The 26,442-nt window shown below is 38.8% G+C and overlaps 1 protein-coding gene across 2 annotated transcripts in view; it reads right to left on the bottom strand.

The window, feature by feature from the left end:
* Positions 1–26,442, bottom strand: part of SLC39A14 (solute carrier family 39 member 14) — a 57,258-nt gene that overhangs the window by 18,613 nt on the left and 12,203 nt on the right. The window contains exon 1 of one of the 2 annotated variants that reach the window (XM_051975705.1): positions 3,251–4,847. The exons of the other annotated variant lie outside the window; for it this stretch is intronic. The gene's annotated coding sequence lies outside the window, so the exon portion shown is untranslated. Of the gene's footprint in view, positions 1–3,250; positions 4,848–26,442 lie in introns of those variants that run through there. 2 annotated transcript variants of the gene reach the window in all.

Raw genomic sequence — 26,442 nt, 5'->3', positions numbered from 1 at the left:
TGAGAAAACTGGATCTGAAGGAGGTCATATGACTGGCCGGATCATAGAGTTGGGATATGTCAGCCAACTTTCCACTGAGTCAGTTGGTGTCTACACTTTGTATAATTAAGCCCAATAATGAAAATGAGTGACCAAGCTGGGTAATACTACTGTGGGTCCAAACAGAGCTGTCATTATAAAGCCAAGAAAAGGGGAGGAGTCTTACCCCCAGTGACTGATAAACTGGCACAGAAAGAGATTCTCAGAGAAGAATTACTGCCAGACGCACTTTGAGCTGAAAGCAGCAGGACTGCCAGCTCCTAAGGTGACTACTCCGGAAGCCCATATTCCTAGGGCAGATAAATCCTGATATATTTAGCAAACACGCAGACACACAGACACAGACACAGACAGATACATGCACTCACAGTCTTTCCTTTTCCTGGTCACACCAGCTGTAAATAACAGTTTCAACAGTTCTCTGTGTCTAGAAGCAAAGGTAAGAAAAACTAGGCCATCCCGTCCTCCCCTGCATGTTCCCCCCAGAATTTCCCAGCCAGTGAGGGATTGAGGGATGAGGCCAGTGTTGAGCTGGATCTGGAGTCAGAAAGATCCCATTTCAAATCCCTCTTCAAATACTTCCTAGATGTGTAACCAGATTAATTTTTATTAGCCTGTTTCCTCAACTGTGAAACAGGAATAACAATAACAGTAAATCTCAGTAATAAGCTTATTGTGAGAATTTAGTGACTAATTCTGACTGTTCCTTCTTTAAGGACATTGGCACATTGGCCTGGATGATCACCCTGAGTGACGGCCTCCACAACTTTATTGATGGCACAGTGGCACAGTAAGCCTTGGATTAGTAAAACCTGAGTTTAAATTTGGCTTCAGACACTGACTGTGTGACTCTGGAAAAGTCATTTCCCCCATTTGCCCCAGTTTCCTGATCTATAAAATGAACTGGAGAAGGAATTACAGCAAACCACTCTAGTATCTCTAGCTAGAAAACTCCAAATGGAGTCATGAAGAGCTGGACATGAATTGAAAAGGACTTAACAACAGCAACTGGGGTATATACCTTTTAAAAATGCTTTCCCACAATAATTGGCTTCCTTTCTAATCCTCTATATTTTATCTTATGCATTTTAAAACATTATTTTGAGAAGGGGTCCATAATCTACGTCTGCCAAAGGGATTCAAGACACACACAAAAGTGTTAAGAATCTCTGCTCTGATCTCATCTATTCTATCAGTTCATGTTAACCAAAAGAGATCCTATCATTTCTCCTATCCTGGACTTCGTGCCTTTAGCCGAGTAAGAGGTCACCCAAAGTAAAGAGATTTCTGAAGCCTGCCCAGCAGGAACTATGGTCTTAATTCTGCTCTCCCTCCCTCCCCCCAGAGCAGCCAGGAAAGGGAGCTAGAGACCTGGGTCTCCTGCTTCTGCTTAGGTCCTTCCTGGAGAAGGGAAGGGGGTAGAGACAGAGTGAGGAAAGTAAGAACAAAACAGCCCTGAAGGGAGACAAGATTAGAACCAGCAGTTGTCTCGTGGTCATCAACCAATATTTACCAGGGCCCACTGTGTGCCTGCCTGTACAGGGGAAGTTTTGCAGAGGAAAGAGAATGCGGTCACTGCCCTCGGGAGGCGGGAAAGGCACAACTCATTTAGAAACACTGGGCTCCTTGAGAGAGAGCCCAAGTGCAGAGTGGGCTGGAGCCAGGAAGAGAAGAAGGAGGGAGGGGTGGGCTTGCCAGTCTGACTCCAGCATGTTGACAAAGCAGAGCCAGCCAGCAGTCCACCTCCAGCCTTCTCTGGCCAGGGCTTCCAAAGCAAACCCGACCTCAAGGAGGAGAAAGCTTTCTGATGGCAAGCAAGAGGACTGGCAAGAAAGAAAGGAAAGCACCATCTCCACGATGCCTTTCCCTTGGTGTACAAATGGAAGAGGGCTGCTTCTCCTTCAGGAGCCCAAAGCACCATTCCAGGAAGCTCCGTACCCCACTTATCCAATTCAGTTGTCAAGTCTGGATACTTCTACCCTCATAGAAGCTCCCACATAAGTCTTCTCTTCACCCCATCACTTCTCTTCTAGCAACTGCTGTAGTGTCTGAGGTGGTTTTCTTGCCTCAAAGTTCTCTGCAGATCTAACCTTATCAATCCCCCACCCAATGAACTCTGGTACCTCCCTATCAGGCCAGCTGCATGAGAGCGGGCTTGGAGTCAGTCCTTTCTCAGATACTCACTAGCAGTGTGACCCTAGGCAAGCCACTTAACCTTGTATGCCTTGGATTCATCTGTAAAATGGGCTGGCGAAGGGAATAACAAATTACTTGTGTCTTTTCAAGAAGATCCCATGCACAGCTCATAGGGTCACAAAGATTTGGATGTGACTGAATCACAATAACAACTTCCCTACCACCTCTAGGTTCAAATGTATAAATTTCTCTATCATTTAGAGCTCTTCAACCCAGCCCCAACTTATCTTTCCAGCCCTATTAAAGATAACTCTGTTGTGTAAAACTCTACAATCCAGCCTAATTGACCTACATACACCACTTTCTATCTCTGTGCCTTTACATTTGGAGAGGAGGAAAAAAAGTGAGAAGACTAGAAAGGCAGGAAGGGGTCTAGTTGTGAAAAGCTTTAAATACCAAACAAAGGCCTTTACATATTTGATCCTAGAGTATGGATAATGGAGCCATATGAGTTTATTAAGTAGGGAGAGAAGGAGAACATGATCCATACTTTAGGAAAGTCATTTTGGCAAGGATTAGAAGGCTGTTGCCAGTCTAGGAATTTTATTTTATGCCCCAAATTATATCCAGGGACAAGAGAGCGCTATTCTTTAAAGTTAAGAGGGCCGATTCTGTCAATACAAAGTTATTATTAAATAAAATTAAATTAAAAAAAAATAAAGTTAAGAGGGCCTTGCAGAGGTTTTTTTTAAACTACAGCAGTTAAATCCAGGATGCTTAAATATGAGCTTTGGCTCAGTTTTTTAGATGAGATGATAGAGGGAAGCAGAATGGTATGGGAGAAATAACAACTGAGATACCCTAAGAAATATAAAGGGATGATTTCAGAGAAACCTAAGAATAGCTGTATGAATGGATGCAGAAGAAAGCAAGCAGACAAGGAGAACAATTCACCCAATAACAACATTATAAAGAAAAAAAAACCCTTTAAGGTATGTAAGAACTCTGAAAAATGAAATGTCCAATCCCAATGTCAGGAAAATAGTGATGAAAAAACCCTGCAAAAGTCACTTACCCTATTCCAGCCCACTCTCTAGGACCTTAAAATGCAGGGAAGATGCAGGGAAGACGCTGACTTCCATAAAAGCTCCCTCACTAGGAAGTTCCTAAACCTGTGAAAACATGCTTCTGTCAACATCAATCTCTTTCCTATCCTCGTAGGAAAAAGTAAACAAGCAATGTACAAAAAGCAAATAGCTATAAATAGGGATGAACAGCAAAAACCCTGCAATTCAACTTTGAAATTCATGAAAACAATACAAGAAGTTTTCAAGAAAATTAAGTTAAGGGAATGAAATACTAACAAGGCACTAAATTCTATTTTTTCTTTATTTTCCTGGTAAATTTATTTTCAATATTACTTTATGAATCATGTTGGGAGAGAAAAATCAGAGCAAAAATGAAAAACCATAGAAGAGATTAAAAAAAAAAAGTGAACATAGCATGCATTGATTTATATTCAGCCTCCTTAGTTCTTTTTCTGGATGTGATGGCATTTTTTCTCCAAAGTCTACTGGATCACAGTGGATTGAATCACTGTGAAGAACCAAGTCTTTCATTGTTGATCATCATATATTCTTGCTGTTATTGTGTACTGAGTCTGCTTGTTTCACTCAGCATCAGTTCATGTAAGTGTTTGCCATAAAGTTTCCAAGGGTTATTCTTTCCTAGTGGGCTGCTAACATTTCTATTTATCCTGGCCTGTTACTCAAACCAAAAAAACACAACCACCACCAAAAACTCCAAATCCAATAGGGGACCTCCAGATATCTACCTACCCTGAAAAAATACCTTGATGTACTGTATAAAACCTCAGATTTGAACTCTGAATTCTTCAGCAGTTATTCCAGTTGGTAAGAAGTCTGTTTGATCTCCTTTGGTCATAGGAAAGCTGAGGATTCATTTATTAACTGATGAATTTCAAACTCCTGGCATCTGTACTCAGCAGCATCTCTTCATGCCTCTTCTCCCAAAAGTCTGTTGTGTTTCTAGCCCGGCTTACATCCATACTGCTCTGCTTTTGAGCTAGAAGTGAAGGAATCTTCAGGAACTTCATGCCCTGAATAAGAACCATGGGCAGTTCTCTACCAAAGGCTGGATATTTGAGTCTGGAATCACAGACGAGAAGGAATATGAAACTTGCGAGTGGCCTTTAAAATCTTTTTGTCAACAAGACAACACTAGACATAGCAACCTCAAACTTGTAGATGTGGCTCTTTTCAACAGTGAGGTGATTCTGTCCAGTTCCAATGGTCTTGTGATGAAGAGATTTATCTGCACCCAGAGAAAGAATTGTGGATTCTGAATGTGGATCACAATACAGTATTTTTACCTTTGTTGTTGTTTGCTTGTTTTTTGTTTTCTTATTTTTTCCCTTTTTTGACCTTATTTTTCTTGTGCAGTATAATTGTGGAAATACGTATAGAAGAATTGCAAGTCTTTAATATATATTGAATTACTTACTGAGGGAGAAAAAAACTTGGAAAACAAGGTTTTGTGAGGGTGAATGCTGAAAACTATGTATTTTGAAAATAAAAAGCTTAAAAAAATGGGAAAAATCATTTGGTCTAACTCTCCCCCCCCCCTTTTTTTTTACAGATATGGAAACAAAAAGATCAGCCCCACATTACAGACAGAACCAGTGGTGGGAGCTAGGGGGACAGTCTGAAATCTCAGATTTGGATGGGTTCATTTAATCCAACCCAAACCTGAGCAAGGACTTCTACAATATTCCCAACAAGTGATCATTCAATCTCTGCTTGAAAACCTCCAGTGAGGAGGATCAACATTTCCAAAGTCATTCCATTCCCATTCTGCATAGCTGTAATTGTTAGGAAACACTTCCTTATATTCCTAAAAATTTTCCTCTCCACAATTTGAATCCATCCCTCATAGACATGGTAGGACCCAAAGGAACAAGGGGAGGAGGCCATGTGATGCAGCATAATGACACAACCTGGAGTCATGGGACCTGAATTCAATTCCCAGTTCTATCACTCATTTTACAGATGAGGAAACTGAGACAAACAGGATTAAGTGAACATGCCCAGGGTCACACAACCAGTAAGTGTCTGAGGGGGTATTTGGAACTTGGGAAGATGAGTCCTCCTGACTCTAGGCTTGACATTTCATCCACTGTGACTCTCGGTTCACTTTGTCACCTAGCTGCCCCTCCTATCCATTTACCTACACCATTTCTGCACTGCCCTATCTCAAGCCCACAGTAACTGGGCTTCTGTTCCTGAGTCCACCTAAAGTGCTATTCTTAAATTCCCACTGTTACCATCTCAGCGTAGGTCTTCCCTATAAAAGCCTTTCAGCTCCTCTTCTCTCCTCCACCAAATCTCACCAGCCCTATCCCTACCCCCTCAAATAGCTACTTTCTTCCTTGAACCCACCCACCCTCTGCTGCAAGTGCTAAGGAGAGAAGAGTCACTAGGCAGAGAAAAACTAAGGCAGGAGAGTGAGAATGGGGTGATCCAGACTGCTAATGGAGAAAAGGCAGTAATTTCTTCCCTTTCCTTTTCTTTGGAAGTCTATAGTTAGGAGTGATCATATGCTTGAAATGAAAGCCAGTGTTTTCATTGATTAACACTCTAGCCTCTTCAACTTTGGATCATTCCTGAGATGCAATTCAGTTCAAAAAATTTTTAAATACCTATGAGGCCAAGGCCAAGTGGTAGGCCATGGGACTGAAGAAAGAAATGAAACAGTCTTTGCCTTAAAGGAGCTTACATTATTCTGGAATACAATATGTAAAGAGATAATTATATGCAACATACTAACTTGAGAAACTAGAAAATATTGTTATGGCTAGGGGAATCAGAAAAGTCAAGCTAAGGATTCTAAGAGGCTGACAGACCTGACAAGTGAATTTCTGGCATAGGAAAGGCCTATGCAAAGGCATACAGATGATAGATAGAATGTATACAACTGTCAGATAAGGAGGAAAATATGTTTAATTCCCCAGCTCAAGAATTTACAATGGCATCTCAAGCCTCATCCTTAACTTGGTATTCAAGGCCTGAGGTGATCTTACTTTTACAGCTTTATCTTCTACCAACTGTAGTTGTTCAGTCATTTTTCAATCAAGTCTGACTCTTTATGACCCCAATTGGGGTTTTCCAGGCAAAAATCCTCCAGTGGTTTGCCATTTCCTTCTCCAGTTTATTTTACAGATGAGGAACACGAAGCAAACAGGGTTCACTGATTTGCTCAGGGTCACACAGCTAAGTGTGAGTAAGTGTCTGAAGCTGAATTTGAACGCAAGAAGATGAAGCTTCCTGGCTCCAGATTTAATATTCTATTTACTGTGCCACCAGGACTCCAAAAAAGTTCCATTCTAATGCCTTCTTTTGCTTTCTCACTGGCTATCCCACAAGAGTGTAAGCCCTGGAAGGCTCTACTATGCTCTAAGTCTAGAATTTCCCCATCTGGGTTATTTATATCCTAAGGATATAAGAGAAGCCTGCCAAAAAGGAAATGGGGAATATGAGAAATAATTATATTATAATTTTTAATTAATCTTTTTTATTTCTTATGAGCAAAATATAGTAAATGTTGGAATTTATTCATACTAAATACCAGTTCCTAAGGTTTTTCTTATGGCATGTCAAAATTTAGACTTTGTTTTCTTTCACATTAAATAGGGGGTATTAGAAGGTCTATAGAAAACCAAGAATTAGAGAGACCAATTTGTATGGATTTGGGAATCTGTACAAGAAAGGTTCCAGGGACATAAGACTTCTGCTGCTTAAAAACAAGCCTTATTGAATATAGAAAATTTCCTTACCAACAGATCAGCAAGCATATGATAAGTTCTTTAGCTATGGCCACTCATGAAACAAAGAAAAACAGGGGAAAAAACATTCTTAGCTTTGTATTCTTTTTCTTCTGCTGTGATGGTGACAGAAGCAGAAATGGAGAAAGACAGTACCAAGAATCATATAATTTGTGAACTGTGTGACAATCTTATCATTTTGAAGAACAATTAGGAGCCAATAATAAAAGGTATTAAACTGTGAATACCTTTTGGCACATCAACAATTACTAGGCCTATTTCCCCAAGGAAGAAAGAGAGAAAGAATACACATATACAAAAATATTTATAGTAACTCTTTTTGTGGTGGCAAAGAATCAGAACCTGAGTGGGTGCTATCAATTGGGGAATTGTTGAACAAGTTATGATATAAGAATAAAGGAATACTATTGTGCTGTAAAAAATAAAGAACAAAATAAGTTTCAGAGATCCCTGGGAAGATTTGTATGAACTGATGTAAAGTGAAATGAACAGAATAAGAACAATTATTACATTAACATTAATAGTGTAAAGATAATCAATTATGAAATGAAAGACTTAATAACCCAATAAATAAACATTAATAACTTAATGATCCACCACAATTCCAAGGTCTCATGATGAAATATTTCTAGCTAGAGAGCTGACAGATTCAGATTACAGGTCAAAGCATGTTTTCTTTTTCTTTCTATTTTTTTTTTTTTGAACATGGCTAATGCAAGAATTTATTTTTCACAACTATCCATATTTTTTTAATGACCCAATACTCTCATTTTATTTTTACTTTTTTTATTATAGCTTTTTATTTACAAGATATATGCATAGGTAATTTTTTAGCATTGATAGTTGCAAATCCTTTTGTTCCAACTTTTTCCCTCCTCCCCCTCACCCCTTCCCCCAGATGGCAGGTTGACCAATACATGTTAAATATGTTAAAGTATAAGTTAAATACAATATATGTATACATGTCCAAACAGTTATTTTGCTATACAAAGAGTTGGACTTTGAAATAGTGTACAATTAGCCTGTGAAGAAAATCAAAAATGCAGGCAGACAAAAATAGAAAGATTGGGAATTCTATGTAGTGGTTCATAGTCATCTCCCAGAATTCTTTCCCTGAGTGTAGCTGGTCTAGTTCATTACTGCTCTATTGGAACTGATTTGGTTCATCTCATTGCTGAAGATGGCCAGGTCCATCAGAATTGATCATCATATATTATTGTTGTTGAAGTATATAATGATCTCCTGGTCCTGCTCATTTCACTCAGCATCGATTCATGTAAGTCTCTCCAGGTCTTTCTGAAATCATCCTGTTGGTTATTTCTTACAGAACAATAATATTCCATAACATTCATATACCACAATTTATTCAGCCATTCTCCAATTGATGGGCATCCATTCATTTTCCAGTTTCTGGCCACTACAAACAGGGCTGCCACAAACATCTTTACACATACAGGTCTCTTTCCCTTCTTTAAAGTCTCTTTGGGATATAAGTAAGCCCAGTAGTAACACTGCTGGGTCAAAGGGTATGCACAATTTGAACTATATATATTTATAATGAATGAGTCTTGTTGTTCTTCCTTTCCCAATGGGTTGAGAGAGAGATTAGAAGAGGGAAAGGAAGATAATTCAAAATCGAAAATGAAATAAAACTAATTTTTAAAAAAAGATTAAAAAACAAAATGAGCACTATTGGCATACAATGTGATGATTTACTTAGAGAATCTTAAAGATTCAATTAAAATTAATTAAAAGAATAACTTCAGTAAAAGTATTTGGTTATCAAATAAATCTGCAAAAATCACACCACTACTCCCAAAGGAAGCACATGGCTTTCATCTATAATGTCTAAATTGTTGGTCACCTAAATGTAATAAATAACTGAGTTCAATGAGCTGCCATACTACAAAAAGAACTAAAGAATAACAAACTGACACCTTTGCCACAAATGAAGCATGAAGCTCTTCCCTGTCTTTCCCTTACCCACAGTTGCTAGTCCCTGTCCCTCTCAGATTACCTTCTATCTCATCTGTACCTATTTTGTATGTATCTAGTTATCTGCATATTGTTTACTCCCTTAGAACTTAAGCTCCTTTAATCATGCTGACCTTTCTTTCTATCTTTATACAATGCCTGGCATATAATAGATGCTTAATAAATGTTGACCAACTGATATAAGAAGGCTGTAACTAGATTAGGAGTTTCTAATTTGGGGCACATGAGTCCATTTTCTAAATATTTTTGGCAACTGAACCTTGATGTAACTGGTTTCCTTTGTAATCTTACATATTTTATCTGAAGAATTTAAAAACGATATTCTGAGACGGTACTCAAGAGGCTTGCTTCATCACCAGACTGCTGTAAGGGTCCAAGATATACAATAAGGATAAGAATCCCAGATCAAGATGTAACTCACAGATTTCCCGTAGGAAAAGCAAAATGCATGTGTTAGAGTAGGTTTTATTAAAAACCTACAAAACATTAAAATAAACATCACTTCATAGATCATTCAGTCGTCTTATGAAGAAACTGACAAAACCCTCCAAATTAGATCAACATATACTTAACAATGGGTAACTTCAATACAATGATAGGCACACTAGAGGGAGCAGCGAAAATTATGCTGGAGAATACAGCTGAGGATATAGAAAGAAAAGAAATCATTGTGGATGCCTCATTCCTTTATGTTGTGAATATTTTCTTCAATAAAGTTACAAAGTATCTGGTCATGAAAAGTACCCAACATTAGAAAAAATTAAAATGACTCTATCTTGACAAAAAATGATTGTTTATCCATGTGGGAGTGATTTCCCAAATCATCTATCAATGTACAAGCAGAATGTCAACTTGTTAGAACAAGGATCTAAATCGTTAGATTTAGGGAAAAGGTTAAAGAGAAGAACAGACCATGGTGTTAAAAATAATTCAAATTTGGACTAATATTTAAATAAGCCACTGATATTAAAAAAAAAGATGAAGGAATATACTGACTCAGACTAACAGAATTTCCTATACAACTTTTACCAATATAAATGAATAGAACCTAGAAACTACCTCACCCAGTACTTGTAAACATGAGGTCATCTTTCTACATGGAAAGGAATAGCAGCCAAGAGTAACACTGGATTATAACACAAATTCACTCACGAAATCTTTCAGAGAAGGATGGTAGAAATCCATGAGCAGCATCACCTCATAAACACAGCAAAGTGTGGTAGAAAGGAAAACAAATTTGTAGAAAGCTTGGCATGAAACCCAACTAGTTCATTCCAAGAGCACTAAAGAGGAAGAATGGCAGACAATGAATGGAAAAGATCTGTAAACACTGATTTTTCTCTGTCAAGAAAAACAGAACCATATCTGGACTCTAATATTAAATTCCCCATTGCTTTCCAGAATTGTTGGATTAATTTCAGTTCTACCAACAGTAAGTCTACTAAGCGAATACCACATATTTTCTCACAGCTCCTTTCAAAATTTAGTATTTCCCTTTTTTGTTATTTCTGTCAAATCTGATAGGTATGAAGAGGAACCTCAAACATGCTTTGCTATATAGTTCTCTAATCATTAGCAACTTAGAGCATTTTTTCCCCAGAGGATTGTTAATTGATTTGTAAATCTTTGGAATTTGCTATTCCTCTGATTATTTATCTAGAGAAGATTTGTTTGCCTTATAAATTTGAATCAATTCTTTATATAGTATAGGATGAGATTCATCAGAGAAGCCTGTTGCAAAGATTTTCCCCAGTTACTTGCTTACCTTCTAAGTCTTACTACATTAGATTTATTTGTACAGAAACTTACATTTTATGAAATTAAAACTCTGTCCTATCTTGTGTGATCCTCTTTATCATTTACTCATGAACTATTTCTTTATAACTCTAAAAATTAATTTCTTCCTCACACCTCTAATTTGTTTGTGATGTGACTTTTTATATCTAAGTTATGTACAGAATAACTACTGACCCATCCATGTGCCTATTTTCTCATTTTTACAGTCTTTTTGAAAATGATCTTGAGATCATCTTTCCAGAAAATAGGGTAAGAGAACAAAGGCTTTTGTAAACAGTATTCTGTAGCAGACCACAGTTTTACATTCTCAAAATTGATATAAAGATACAGGGAATATATCATCCCATTGTATTTTTGCCAATTTTTTAAAGAAAGCATTTGGTTCAGTAGAGAAAAATGAAGCCTGGATGCTCTATCATCAGCATTTCAAACTCAACACATCCAAGACAACTCATAAACTTTGCCCCTAACCTGACACTTCTATTCTTCTCCCATCCTTCCAAGAACCCAAGTTCTACAGCACTGGAATCATCTCTGATTCTTTTCTCTGTTTCAACTCTCCTTTGACAATTCAATCTTTTGCTGAATCTTGTAGATTCTGTCTCCACAGCATGTCTTGTTCTCTCCATTCATACAGCCACCAATGTACTGTAGGCACTCATCGACTCTCACGTGAACTATTTTAACAACTTTCTAAGTATTCTCCCTGCTCATAATCTCTTCTCTCTTCAGTCTATCCAAACACATAGATCTGACCATGTCAAAACCCTGCTAAAATTTTTCTGGGGTTAAAAACAAACTCTTTTGCCTGGCATTTAAAGCCATCTAAAATCTGACACCTACCAACTTCATAGCACTATTTCATATTATTCTCTTCATATCCTCTACCTTCTAAAATAGAGATGTCAAACATGTAGGCCACAACATTCCCAAGTGCATTCAGAACTAGATTAAAATGCAGGTGAGAAATATTCTACCAAATAAATTTGAAAAAACAATGAAATGTAGATAATATTACATTTTTAATTGGACATTAAGATAGTTTAAAAGAGAGCCAGATCTGAAGTCAGGAAGACCTAAGTTCAAATCTAGTCTCAGACACTAGCTGTGACTCTGGGCAAGTCATTTAATCTCTGTCTGCCTCAATTTCCTCATCTGTAAAATAGGGATAATAATAGCACATACTTCCTAGTGTTGATATGAGGATCAATTAAGATAATCATAGTGAAAGACTGAGCACAGAATCTGGCACAAAGTAGGTGCTATTTAAGTGTTAGTTATTGTTGTTACCATTTATATGTGGTCCACAATCTTTCTATACAGATTAGCAGTCCCATTTTGATTTGAGTTGGACTCTAGAAAACTAGCTGTACAGTATCTCTTATATCCCAAAGAGAGCATAAAAAAAGGGAAGGAGACACACATGTGCAAAAATGTTTGTGGCAGCCCTCTTTGTAGTGGCAAGAAACTGGAAACTGAGTGGATGCCCATTAGCTAGAGAATGGCTGAATAAATTGTGGTATATGAATGTTATGGAATATTACTGTTCTATAAAAAATGATCAGTAGGATGATTTCAGAGAGGCCTAGAGAGACTTACATGAACTGATGCTGAGTGAAATGAGCAGAACCAGGAGATCATTGTACCTGGCAAAAAGAAGATTATATAATGATCAATTCTGATGGACATGGCTCTTTCCAACAATGAGATGATTCAGACCAGTTCTAACAGACTTGTGATGGAGAGATCCATCAGCACCCAGACTGTGAGGACTGAGTGTGGATCACAACATAGTGTTTTCATCCTTTTTTTGCTATTGTTTGCTTGTTTTTTGTTTTCTTTCTCATTTTTTCCCATTTTGATCTGATTTTTCTTGTGCAGCAAGATAACTGTGGAAATATGTACAGAAAAATTGCACATGTTTAACTTACATTGGATTACTTGCTGTCTAAGGAGGGAGTGGAGGATGGGAGGAAAAAAATTTGGAACACAAAGTTTTCTAAGGGTGAATGTTGAAAGCTATCTTTGCATATATTTTGAAAAAAAAAGCTAAAAAAGTAAAAAAAAAAAAAAAAAGAAAAAAAGAAAAGAAAACTAGTTGTAACTGGAGTCCACAAAGCCCAAGGATAAGGGATTCCTTCTTAACTGGTAGAGATCAATGTCCAGAGCCTGAGGGAGGGACTGAGTGGAGTTGGGAAGAAGGGAAAAGTTCTAGTTGATCCCACCATTCTCTCTTGAGTTTTCTCCAAATTTTGAATCCTCTTCAGTTTTTCTTAGACTCACTAATTCTCTTTAGACTTTGGCAATTTCTGGCTTCCGGCTTCCAGAGAGCAGATGGAAGATAACAGCCCCATTCAGGTGGCTGAAGGAAAAACCTCTATGAAGAAGCTGAGATAAGAAGAGCTGGTGGTTTCCATCATGTCTCTGTCCCCAGCTTGCTACAGTCGAGACGGCAGAGAACTTCCCCTTGGATGAGATCTGAGACTCTCTCTCTAGTGAACGGAGTTTCCTTCCTCACAATGGTAGGCCTCCTCTACTTGGTACTGTCAGACATGTATTCTGCTAGGTATACTTTCTATGATTTCTATTTTGCTATAGATTTGTATGAACAGGTTTCTTTGGTAATTGCTATGTGTGTATGTTCATTTTGGAACTGGTGTTTGGTAGGAAGGGAGTCAAATCTTGGCTATAAATCTTGTGTCCTCTATTTTCCCTAATAATGAAATAGTGACCAAAATTAGCTACATCCTTTAGGTTAGTATTTAAGGGAGAAGACCGATATAGTTCTAGTCCAGTAGCCCCTCTGCTCGGAGGGGAGCAGAGTGGTCAAGCATCTGTCTTTGACTTCCTTCTTTCCCTCTTGGCAGGAATCAGTCTCTCTTAGAGAAAGGTGGAAGGAAGAAGAAGCCAGATGCCTATTCTGCTCTCTGGGAGCCTATACAACACCCTGATGCTACCTGAGGGAACAGCCCCTTGTTTCTTGTCTGGGAGTTTAACAAATGCTTGTTGACTTGACACAGAAAGGTTATAATGTCAAAGGGTCCTTCTGTGACAAAACCCCAGCAGCTACAGAATACTGAAGCCAGTCTAGTGTGAGAGATCACAGCATCTCAGGTAGTGAGAGCTAGGAGCCAGTCACCACCTCCTCATTGAGCTCACTCTGGAGAGTGACGGGAGCACAGGAAAGGCCAGACATATCTCAGGAGTGGCAATGAGGGATGTCGGTGATTAGAGAACAGATCATGAATGACTGCTATTTATTATAGTTTCTTTATTTCTTATATTACAGTGTGTGTGTGTGTGTGTGTGAGAGAGAGAGAAAGAGAGAGAGAGAGAAACAGAGAGAGAGAGAGAGAGAGAAAGGGAAGGAGGGAGAAATAGAGAGACAGAGACAGAGAGAAAGAGAGGGGGAGATAGAAAGACAAATAAAGACACAGAGAGAGAGAGAAAGAGGAGAGAGACAGAGACAGAAAGAGTGGGGGTGAGATAGAGATAGAGAGAGAGAGGAGAGAGACAGAAAAAGAGAGAGGGGAGAAGGAAAAGGAGGGAGGGAGGGAGAGAAGGAGAGAGGGGGAGAGAGAGAGAGAAAAAATAAACAGACAGATACTCTGGCTGGTCAAGATTCAGAAGGGAAGTGGAATAGGAATTTGCTGGTAAATATTTAGCAATTGATTCTCCAAAAAACAAAATATATATAGGACACACTTAAGTTTAATCTGCATTACTAACAATGCTTTCTTAAGTGGAAACTATCAACAAGCCAATAAATCAATCCCTGATTTATAGCACTTGCTGATTCCAAGGTACGAATGTTCACACTGAGAATTTCATGATTGGTGAGCTATGATGAACTGTGAGCTGTCTAGTTGGCTCCAGCATGAGCCTGATGTGGGAGGTTTAAGAGCAATAGAATATAGACCCCCACAAGTTCTAGATATCCACAGGTATATTCAGCAATGATATACATAGTAATTACCTAATATAAATGTTTGCAGAATTGAATTGAGCAGCTATCCAGTAGAAACAATAGAATTCATTTCCATTAGTTCTTTTCTTTCTAACTAGGCCCCCCACCTTCAGTACCAAATGGTTGCCCATTAAAATAGGATCTACATTCTAGCCAGTCTTAAAGGCTTAGCATTATTCTAGCTCTTTTGTTCCTGGGGGTGGGAAGGATGCTGGAATGCTTGCCTAGGAGGGCTCCTGACAGCATTAATACCAGCTAATCCCTTATTAATTAAAAAAAATTATTATACACTGTTACATGTAAAATAATTTATTTACATTTGTTTTTAAAATGATGAGTTCCATATTCTCTCTCTTCTTCCTCTCCTCTTCTTCCCCGCCATAGAGAAGGCACATATGTAATTATGCAGAACCACTAGTTAATTCCTAAACTAGATTTTCACACTCAAATAGGCAATATGCTGCAGACAACAGTAAATATTATCTTTGAATTTCTAGGAAGCACTTTATCACTTAGTCTCCATGATGGAGTATAAATGAGGCACCTTTAGGAAAATAAGGGTGAAAGTCCTTATTTTTTTTAAAAAGAAAGAAATAAACTTTATAAACAATAGAGCCAATGAGACCAAACAAGATGGTAGAGGAGTAGGAAGCAATACAACTTAGCTCTGCCACCAACTACTCTACTAGATCTAAAACAGATATTAAACCAACTTTTGACTGGGAAATCCAAGGGGAAAAAAACCTCATTTTTCTATCCCAAGTCATCATATGGAGACTGACAGAGAAGTTTGGGGACATGAAGGGTACAGTCAGGAGCAGATTCTGAGGAGCATTTGAGTGCAAGGACTAAAGGAGAGCTTGCCTATGGATGTGCACTAAGGCAAAAAGAAATCCCAGATCTGGCAAAAAGACCTGTTCTGATACAGGGAGCAGGAATGGATGCCAACCAGCAACTATCACTCACACCTCAGAGATCCAGTGCATTCTGAAAAGGGGATCTGTATCTAGGGGTGGAGAGCTAGGGTAAACAGCTGTCAGTGGAGGGCCAGCACTAGGAGAAATAGAGGAGCTACGTACCTAGACAGTGCTCTGCGTGGCTCTGACTGGCAGAATAGAGGGGACCTGAGACCCAGCTCTCAGAACTGTAAGGTCTACAGCAGAAAAAACAGAGCAGGAAGTCCAGGTGGAAAGGGAGACAGCAGTTCTGAATCATCCCGAATCTATGGAGCTCTCCAGGTGGCTGGAGGGGACAGAATCCAGCAGTTTCAGAATATTGGAATTCCAATCAAGGTTTGTGTTTGTATAAGACCCAAACCTAGATTAGGAAATTTGCAGTACTCAGACTATTATCAGACAGCTTTGGACATACTGAAAGCTTGCTGGTATCTAGACTAAGCTATCCCTTCTCTGTTTCTCAAATAACAAAGCACCTAATACCCTGAGAAGAGAAGAGAACCCAAGGAGAACCCAAGAAAACAAAAAAACAGGACTAAGTACAGACATCTCCTTTAAAAGTGTATAGATTATGGCCTTTATATAAAGCTAAACTCAGGAAATAAGACTAGAAGAATAAGAAAACAAATCAAAGAAAGAATCCCAACATAAGATGTTCTTATTGGGACTGGAGGTTTAAGACATAAACCCTAAAGAGAATAATTGCAAAACTACTATAAGCAAAGCCCCTGGACTCAATTCAGTTAGAATTCCTGAAGAGGGATTTTTAAGTGTTAAAAATTATTTTATAAATGAAGTGAGTACTAGAGAAAAGAATGGGAAAAAAAATGAGAGCTATGGAAGAAAGAACTAGAAAGATAATTATTAACAACTTGGTACACAAAACATAAAAACTTACTTAAATAACAGTTTGTTTAAAAGTTAGAATGGATCAAATCAAAGTTAATAACACTATGAAACAACAAAAGTACTAAAACATAGTCAAACTCTAGGTCAGTGAACTTGACTTCAAATCCTGAAAAAATTATAAAGCATATCATTAAAAAGATGATTAATGAACATCAAAAAAAAGTAATAGCAAATCCCTAGTATAGCTTTTTCAGTAGACATTCTGGACTAAATTATTTCCTTTTGTGAATGAAAGATTACTAAACAAGTTGAACACAGGGATTACTACAGTTATAGTTAACCTAAATTTTAGGAAAGTGTTTGATAAAGTATCCCATTCTATTCTTGTGAGGAAAATGGAGAAATGGGAGCTAGACAAAAAACAATTAGAAGGATTCAGCACTGTTTGAATATCAAAAAATCAATTATTGGTCCAAAGTCAGTTTAGAAGAAGGTGGGGTGCTCCAGAGCTCCTGTGTTATTTAATAATTAAAAGAAATAAATAATTTGTATAAAAGCACAAATAGTATATTTATCAAATCTACAGCTGACAGAACGATGGTAAGCAAAGCTAACAAACTAGCTGATGTCTGTATGCAAAGGGAACTTTATAGGCTGAAAACTTTTGGGCTGAATCTGAAAAAAAGAAAATTCATTAGAGATAAATGTCAATACTTGGATTAAAAAAATCAACTTCAAAAATATAAGGTTGAAGAGCCAAAGTTAGCAGAATGTCTGAAAATATTCTAAGATATATTGCAAACATTCTAGAAGACAATCCTAAAAATGTCCAACTATGATGATAATAATAATAGCTAACACTTATTATATATGGAACTTAGTATGTGCCAGGCACTGTCCTAAATGCTTTACAATTATTATCTCATTTGGTCCTCATAGCATAAATACTGAAGCTGAGACTGATTTTTATTTTTGCTTTTGATCTCCAGAATCTAACACAGTGCCTTAAGATTGGAATAGTATATAACCAGGCTCCTTCAGTACCCTTTTTTTTTTAACCACTTAAAAGCTAACACTTATTTAGTATTTAAAAGTTTGCAAAAAACTTTCCATGTTGTAATAATAATAGCATTTATAGAGACCTTTAAGTTTTATAAAAGATAGGTGTATGTGTGTATATATACATATATATGCATATCATGTATGTGTATTTATATGCACACATATATTTGAATTTGGTTTATACAATAACTCTGTGAAGTGGGTTCTACTATTGATCAACATTTTACAGAAGGAAATTAATAGTTTTGAGTTCAGGACATGCTAACTTCATATCTAATGTTCTTACCTACTATACTCTCTAGTTAACTTCAGTATCAGCTGAAAAATAATAATGACACAATATAACATGACCAGATGGGTGATGTGGCGGACAGAGTGCGGGACCTGGAATCAGAAAGATCTGAATCAAATGTGAACTCAGACACTTCCTAGCTGTGTGGCTCTGAGCAAGTCATTTCATTGTGTTTGCCTCAATTCCACAACTATAAAGTGAAGTGGAGAAGAAATGACAAATTGTTACAGTGTCTTTGCCAAGAAAGCCCCTAATGGGGTCACAAAAAGTCAGATATACCCAAACATCGTGATAATACAAAAAAAAAAAAAAATTCTAACATAGAAAAGGTAGAAGAAAAAGGCTGAGATATCTGAAAGAGAAATCGCTTATAGCTTTTGGGGGTATGGGGGAGAAGAAAACAGGAGAAATGTCCAGGAGGAAGAAGATACAGGGAACAATATGAGCAGAGACAATAGGGCAGAGACTATCCCAGCTGGAGTCCGGAGGAAAGGAAAAATATCAAAGAAGGACGCTGGAGAGGGACTCTAAAAGCCAAGCTGTACAATATACATTCTGTCCCGCAGGTTAAAGGAATCATGGGAGAATTGTGAGTAGGGGAAGAAGGATGACCCTAGAGCTGACTTCTATGGTAGAAGACAGGAAGAAATGGGATGCAGGCAAGGCATTTAGAAAGCTATTAAAATGGTCTGAGCAAGAGAGAAGGAGGGTGCAAACCAGAGTAGTGAAAAGGGACAGATTCAATAGGCAGAATTAGAACAGACAGGATATGACACCTGATGTGACAATTGGACAGGGTACAGTAGTGGTTAGAACCCAAGTTCTGATATGGCCTCAGACCTTGATTAGCTGCTTGGCTCTAGACAAGTCACTAAACTTCTGTTTGTTTCGGTTTCCTCATTTGTAAAATGAGGATAATAACTCACCTCCTAGGGTTGTTGTAAGGATCCAATGTGCCTGGCACACAGGTGGCTCTATATAAATACTAGTCATCATTATTATTGTGGGAGGAGACTAAAAGATTTTAAGCCTACATGAATCAGTCTCCTTTTTTTCCCCTCCAGCATCATAGTATATACTGCCATCATATGTCAGTTTATCTTCTCTTGAATAATTTTCTGGGAAATGGAGTTTATTTTAATCTCTCTAATAAGATGGTATTTTAGATGGTTAAAAGATACAGAGAAGATCTCCAGGGAAGTACTTATTATGCCTTGGGAAAGAAGGAGTTACCTAGTCTCTGCTGGGAATTAAAAAACCTGGATTCTAGCCCATTCCTTGACTCCTGGCTTGCTTCTTGTCCAGTAATGAGATAATATGCTGAGCCTGCTTCCCAGTCCCCACTTTATGAAATTCAGTGAGGTAAGGGTAAATGGAATCATATCTAGAGGCCCCAGGTGAAAATTCAGGACAAGCCAGTGGAAGAGAGGTGAGAGGAGGAGATGATCCAAAGGGAGATAGTGAAAAGGGATCGGGATGCTGGAGTTGCTGGCCCATTTTCTGACTTTGGAGCACAGGTTATTTTTAGTCACTCAATGTTCCTGCTTTAAATGGTCCTTTAATTGTCCTGGTTGCTGAAAAGGAAAGTGAAAAACTCCAGACCATACAAGCAGTTTCCAGAAATCTTCACTGCTTATGGAAACTATGAGTTTCAGTCCCTAAATTGCACAGCTAACAGCCCTTTACCTGCCAACCACACATAAGTGGTGGGGGAAGAGGGGCAGGCAGAAAAAAGGGTGCAGAGAGCCAAGCCAGAGCTCCAGTTTGGCCAGCCAGGACTGTTAGCCAGTCCAGGGGCTTTCTGGGGCCACAAGATAGGGAGTTGGAGAGAACCAGCCTTACAGGCACACAATTTAGAGGGACAGGGAAAAAGAGAAAAGGGAAAAGGGCACTAGGGGAGGGAAGAAAGGAAATTCTGCCTTGGATACAGCTTGCTACCTGAAAAGTGAACAAGCTCTTAGGGGATCAGTCAAGGGCTAGGCTTGGGGAGAGGAGAGAAAGAATCATTTTCCTTCAGCTTTGTTGGTTCAAGACCAGGAGAATGCAGAAAACAAACTAAGCTTCACAACAAACTCACAGCCCAGAGTGGAAACCTTCCCAAAGTCCTGCCCAGTCTCCCTCTCTCTAGAGAGTTTGCATATGGTGGGCTTGGCTGTTTTTCCCCTTCCCACCTAACTCACCATGATCTAAGCAATTGCCAGCTTCTTTTCACCAGTGAGTAGTTTTGTTGGCTCCCCTCAGTGGAAGCCAACAAGTACATGTCTGCCATGAACCAATGCATGGGTATACATAGATGGGGGGAAATAGTCCCTGCTCTCAAGGAGCTGAATCATCAGTTTCAGACTTCCAATGAAAAAATAGCCACTAGTTGATTAAGTTTTCTGTCCCTAGAGAGCTCTCTGAAGGCAGAAACTTTATTTCATTTTTAAACCTATGTATCAATCAACAGATACTAATTATGGGCCCTCTATGTGCTATGAGGGCAGCTAGATGGGCACAGTGGATCAGAGTGCCAGGTCTGGAGTCAGGAGTTCAAATCTGCCCTCAGACACTCAATAGTTATGTAACTGGACTAACTACTTAACCCTGATTGTCTCAGTTTCCTCATCTGTAAAATGTGCTAGAGGAGAAAATGGCCAACCAGCCAGGTGTCTTTGCCAAGAAAACCCCAAGTAGGGTCACGAAGATTCTGCCACATACCTGAATGACAATAAAATGTGTTAGACACTGTGCTGAGCACCCGAGCTAGAAAGAAAGGCAAAAACAGTCCCTGTCCTTAGGAGCTCACATTCCAGTGGGGGAGGACAACATACAAACAACTTGGTACAAATAAGATGGCACCAGAAAGGAACAGAGATGATCCCAGAGAATTTAGATCTGGGAAAGACTTAAGGAAACCAGGTAAGTTAGGAAGCGGGGAGATAACATGGGAGGAAATTCCAGGCTGGTTGTCATATCTTGTGTTTTTACTTTGACAACATCTCTCGTGTATACTCGTACTCTGGGCTCACATAAGCCCAGATATCCTCACGCAGACCCTCCTCAACCCCAGCTGTTGTAACAGATTTCTTCCAGTCAGTCACTTTGTCTCAAGTCTCTCCCTGCTCTATTTCATGATCCCTATAGGCAAAGTGGTCCTTCTAAAGCTCAGCGGCACCACATAATAAACTCCAGCAGCTCCCTCTTACTTTTAGGATCAACTATAAAAGTGCTCTGCTGGTACTTAAAAGTCCTTCATAACTTGTCCCTTCCTACCTTTCCAGTCATCTTAGACTTAGATTCCCTTTACAAACTAGTGCCAAAGACAGTGCTCTCTATCTGCTGCTCCTCCCCCATAATACTCTGTATTCTAACTCCATGAATTTGTCCTGGCTGTGCCCCCTGCTACTCTCCCTCCTCACCTCCATCTTTTCACCTTTCTAGTTTCCTCCAAGGTGCAGCTCCAGTTCTACATTCTGCAGGTCTTTCCAGATTCCCCACACTGCTAGGGCCTCCTCTCTGAGATTAACCTCCATTTACTCCTTATTATGTAGATAATCCCTTGCATATTGTTTTCCCCCACTAGAATGTAAGTTCTTTGAGGGCAGAGATAGGAGGCTTCTTGGAGAAGATAAGATTGTAGCTGGGAATTGAAGGAAGGAAGCCATGGGACTTAAATGCTTGTTGACTTGGGCCAAGGATACTAGACCGCAGAGGTGAGCAAAGCAAGAATTCCAACCATGACAAACAGCCAATGAAATTAGATCCTAAACTCTGAGTCTGATGGTCTAGACAGTTTCAATGACTTAATATTTTATTATCCTGTGGCCAGCCTGCTGATAAGCTACTAAATCCTTGGAAAGCAAACATACAGCCTGTTGTTGGGTCTGTACTTTTCCCCCCAACCCTGGGCCCATGCGTGAAAAGTTCTGCCAGTTTCATACCTTTGCCATTAGCCTTGGAAATGCGGGGGGTCACTCTCTGCTATTATAATGCATAAGCGGGGTCTTTTGAGCCTCTGAGCTAGGAATAACATTCTGCTCAGAGCAGTCAGCCTTGGGGGAGGGAGGTGGCACACTTTGTTACTTAGTAACTTAGTGGAACTTAGTTATTTTCTGACTTCATTCTCAGTAATCATTCAGGATGGGGAGAATGTGGGCCATTTATATTCATAGGCACCTCTACCCTTAAATGTCCATTTCAATCTACAGACTCTAGTTTGGAAAAATAAGGGGAATTCCATCAGAACTTTAGACAGAAAGTACTTAAATAAGCATTAAATAAGATTCGGTTTGTTTCATTAAGCCCATTTATTGCGTACCCCTCTACATTATGCAAAGAGTCTCTCTTTGCTATCTCCCAAAGATGAGCCTAAATAAATCTGGAGAGGTTGATAACTAAGTTGACTACAGAATGATGATTTTTTTTTTTGACCACAGCTAGTACCCTAACCATGTAATAAGTCATATAAATATTAGTGGCAGAAGTACTCTACTAAAGGACTCGGGGACCTCTGAAGAACTATACATGGGGGGAAAGTGGTTAAGTCATTCATACCTTTTGGCCCAGAGATGCCACTAGTAGGCATACAACCTGAGGGGCTCCAAGATAAAAATTTATACTACAACAGTTTTTGTGATAGTGAAATACTAGAAATGAAGTTGGAACTGGGGAATAAACAGATTGATGTTTATCGTTCCACTGAAATTGCTCTCTCCAAAATTGTCAGTGATCTTCTAGTTGACAAATCCAATGGCCTTTTCTTAATTCTCATCTTTCTGCAAACTTTTGACACTGTGGATCATTCTCTTCCCTCTAGATTTTTGGGATCCGGCTTTCTCCTGATTCTCCTCCTACCTTACCAACTATTCCTTCTATGACTCCCATGCCGGATCCTCCTTCAGATTATGCCCTTCTATCCATATGTGTCCCTTGGTTTCTCTTTTTCCTCTCTACAATTTCACTTGGTTATCTCATCAGCTCTCTTGAATTGCATTACTATGCTGATGATTCTAAAATCTATCTGACCTGCCCCTCTCTTTCTGCTGATCTCCAATCTCCTATCTCCAACTACCTTTCAGACATTGTGAAGTAGATTTCTACTAGACAGCTTAAATTCACTATGTCAAAAACAGAATGCAAAGTCTTTCTCCCTAAATCCTTCTCAACTCCAACTTTTCCTACTACTGTAAAGGGCAACACCTTCCTTTCAGTCTCTCAGGCTCAGTCAACCTAGGAATCATCCTGGCTTCCTCACTATCTCCCACTTCCCATATTCAAGTTGTTTCCTGTCCATTTTACTTTTGTAACATCTCTCAAATACACCCATTTCTCTCCTTTGACATCGCCACCACTTTGGTCCTCATCACCTCACCCTTGGACTACTGCAATAGCGTGCTGGTGGGTCAGCCTGCCTCAAGTCTCTCCTCACTTCAATTCATCCTCTATTCAGTCATTAAAGTGACTTTCCTAAAACACAGATCTAACTGTATTACACATATTCCTACTCAATAAACTCCAGTGGCTCTCTACTGCTTCCAAGAGCAAATATAAAATACTTTGAATGTTTGACATGCAAAACCTTTCATAGCCTAGCCCCTTCTCACCTTTCCAGTCTGCTTACACTTTACTGCCCCAAACGTACTCTTCTCTTCAGTGGTCCAGTCTCCTGGATGTTCCACAAACAGGACACCCCTTTCTCTGCTTCTCTGAATGTCTGAATGCTTGGAACACTCACCCTCCTCCACGCCAATTAATGATCTCCCTGGCTTCCTTAAATCCTACCTTCTATAGGAAACCTTCCCCCAACCCCTCTTAATTATTGCCTTCCCTCAATTATTTACCACTTTTCCTGTATATAGTTTGCTTTGTACATATTTATTTGCACATTTTCTTCCCTCTTATGTTAGAAGCTCCATCAAGGCAAGGATTGGCTTCTGCCTCTATTTGTATCCCCAAGGCTTAGCATAGAGCCTGACAAGTAGAAGGTGCTTAATAAATGTTTACTGAATCAATAAATATGAATGCAATCAAATAATGTTGTGAAAAAATAACAAATACAAGAAATTCAGAAGAACATGGGAATTGTTGTAAAGAACCAAAAAATATATACACCATGTGTTGAAAAAAAGTATTAATACTATATTCTAAATTAAGATACCAATCTGCCAAAAACATTTTTTATCATTAATTTATATCCAAATCATTTCTATTCCATTCTTTAATATTTTTTTTCAGTTATATATAAATTTTTTGTTTTTGTTTTTAAAAATTTGAGTTTTAGATTCTCTCCCTTCTTCCCTTCCTCTCCATCTTTCTCTCCCGCCTCCCTCCCTCCATTGAGAAGGTACATGTGAAGTTTACAGAACATTCAAGTTGCCTCTAGCTTGGAAAGAGAGATGTCTAAATTGGCATAGTAAACCCCCATGCCCTCTAACATGATTGATTCTCTTTCCCAAGACAATTTCAAGTTTTTGAACCAGGAAAAGATATCTTAAAACAGAGTTTGGGCTAACATTTCAAAATTGGGTAAATGAGTCACTATCCCATTACTCCTAGCCCATTTCCTTCACTTCTGAAGTTAAAAACAAAAAACAAACAAACAAAAAAACCTCTTCCCTTTAATCAAAGTATTAATAATTCTTCAATGGAGAAGGGACAAGCCTAGCACTACAAATTTCAGGTGTTATAAAATTAGGATAATATCCATTTACTTCCTTCAGAAAAAACTTTTTGTCTAGGTCTACCAGTCATGGTGGCAGGTAGGTGGTACACTGGAAAGGGCAGCAGGCCCAACCTGGAATTAGGAAGACTGGACTTAGCTACTCACTAGCTGTGTGATCCTAGGCAAGTCATGTAACCTTGTTTGTCTATTTCTTCATCTGTAAAATGAGTTGGAAGAGGAAACTGGAAAACCATTCCAAGCATCTTTGCCAAGAAAATCCCAAATGGCGTCACAAAGAGTGGGAAATGACTGGACAATATCTCATCACTTGTCTTTCCAAAGGGTTTTCCCAGAACTTGAGAAAGGGGTTTAGAGGAAAGTGTTTCTTAATATTTATAAAGAAAGGAAAAAAGGAGAACTTTAATATGTTTTCACAGTGACAGCAACAACACAGATGGAAAGGATAAAAAAATAAAAATAAAGCTGTAATAACTGTTACATATCTTTAATGGCTAATCCTGGACTGGGAGAAGAAATAGGGAAATGTACTACCATTCTTTTGTTGGTGAGGTGGGAGACAATGGGTATGTAATGTCATATATCAGAGCTTTTTAAGCTTCTTCCACTCATGACCCCTTTTTGCCCAAGAAATTTTTATGTGACTCCAGGTAGTTATATAAAATAGGCATACAAATCAAACATTTACTGACAATAAATTATAAATTCATGAGCATATATGTGAGATTTAAGCAGCTTTGATAGATAACAAGTCATCATGATTTCAATGCAGCTTACTTGGATTTGTTTAACATGTTTTTTGTTTTTTGGTCTTTGATCCAAAAGAAAGTTCACAGGGGGCAGAGGTTGGGGAAGGAAAGCCAAGAGGGAGGGATATATCTGGAAATGACTGTTTTGTGAAAACAAAAAGGATCAATAAAACCTTATAGAAATGTGCAATTCTTTATAATAAGCTCAAAATACAGTGTCAATAAGGCTCTCTCTTCACATAAGGGATATATGAAGTACCAGCACTTGTGTGTGACTGTGGGAAGGGGTAGTATATTACCAGTGTATTTGACTAGAGGGAAGGGAAGAGTCAGAAAAAAGATGTTGGAACTAGGAAAAGGCAGAAGAAATGATAGATCAGGAGAGTGAAGATGAGTGAAGGCAGCGGGGAAAGAAGCCAGTTCTCTCATTGTGGAAGAACTAAATCAGAGCTAATCTTCAGCACCTTCAAGGTACTAGCCACTGTGGGAGGGTGGGGAGAGGGAGACTATCTTCTGATTATGATGCCTGCAGCTGGAAACACAGCCTCATGTTTTCTCGTTTTCCTGGAAGTCTTTTTTCGAGGCTCACTTATAAAATCCCATCACTTTCCTCAACTTTTTTTTTTCTGTTTTTTACTCTCTCTGAGGGGAAGGATAATGTCAAGGGCAGGGTTACCTTCGTGAATAGATCCCCAAAAGACAGGAGGGAAACCTGGGCTTTGTCCAATTCGTATCAAAAAGTTCAGTCAAGCATGTGATTTGTCCCTGAGATTAGAACTAAAGGGTTGATGGCAAAGTGACAGTAAGAAAGTACTATAAGCATTAAGTGCCCACTGCGTACCAAGCACTGTATGAATATCATCTCATTTTCAATGAGAAAAATGCTGTGTATGGAGCCAGAGTGCATGGACTGGACTTCATCACTTACTTCATCCATGACTGGACAAATTACTTGACTTGAGACCCCAGTTTCCTCATCTGTAACACAAAAGATTTGGACTACATGACCTCCAGAATCCCTCTTAGCTTTTAATCTAAGTTCCCAAGCTGCTTTCTTCTGGGCCTTCATTTCCCTCTT

This window comes from Antechinus flavipes, chromosome 2, assembly GCF_016432865.1.
Source record: "Antechinus flavipes isolate AdamAnt ecotype Samford, QLD, Australia chromosome 2, AdamAnt_v2, whole genome shotgun sequence".
Taxonomy (NCBI): domain Eukaryota; kingdom Metazoa; phylum Chordata; class Mammalia; order Dasyuromorphia; family Dasyuridae; genus Antechinus; species Antechinus flavipes.
Note: the sequence above shows the minus strand (reverse complement) of the source record. Positions and strands in the feature narration are given on the sequence as shown.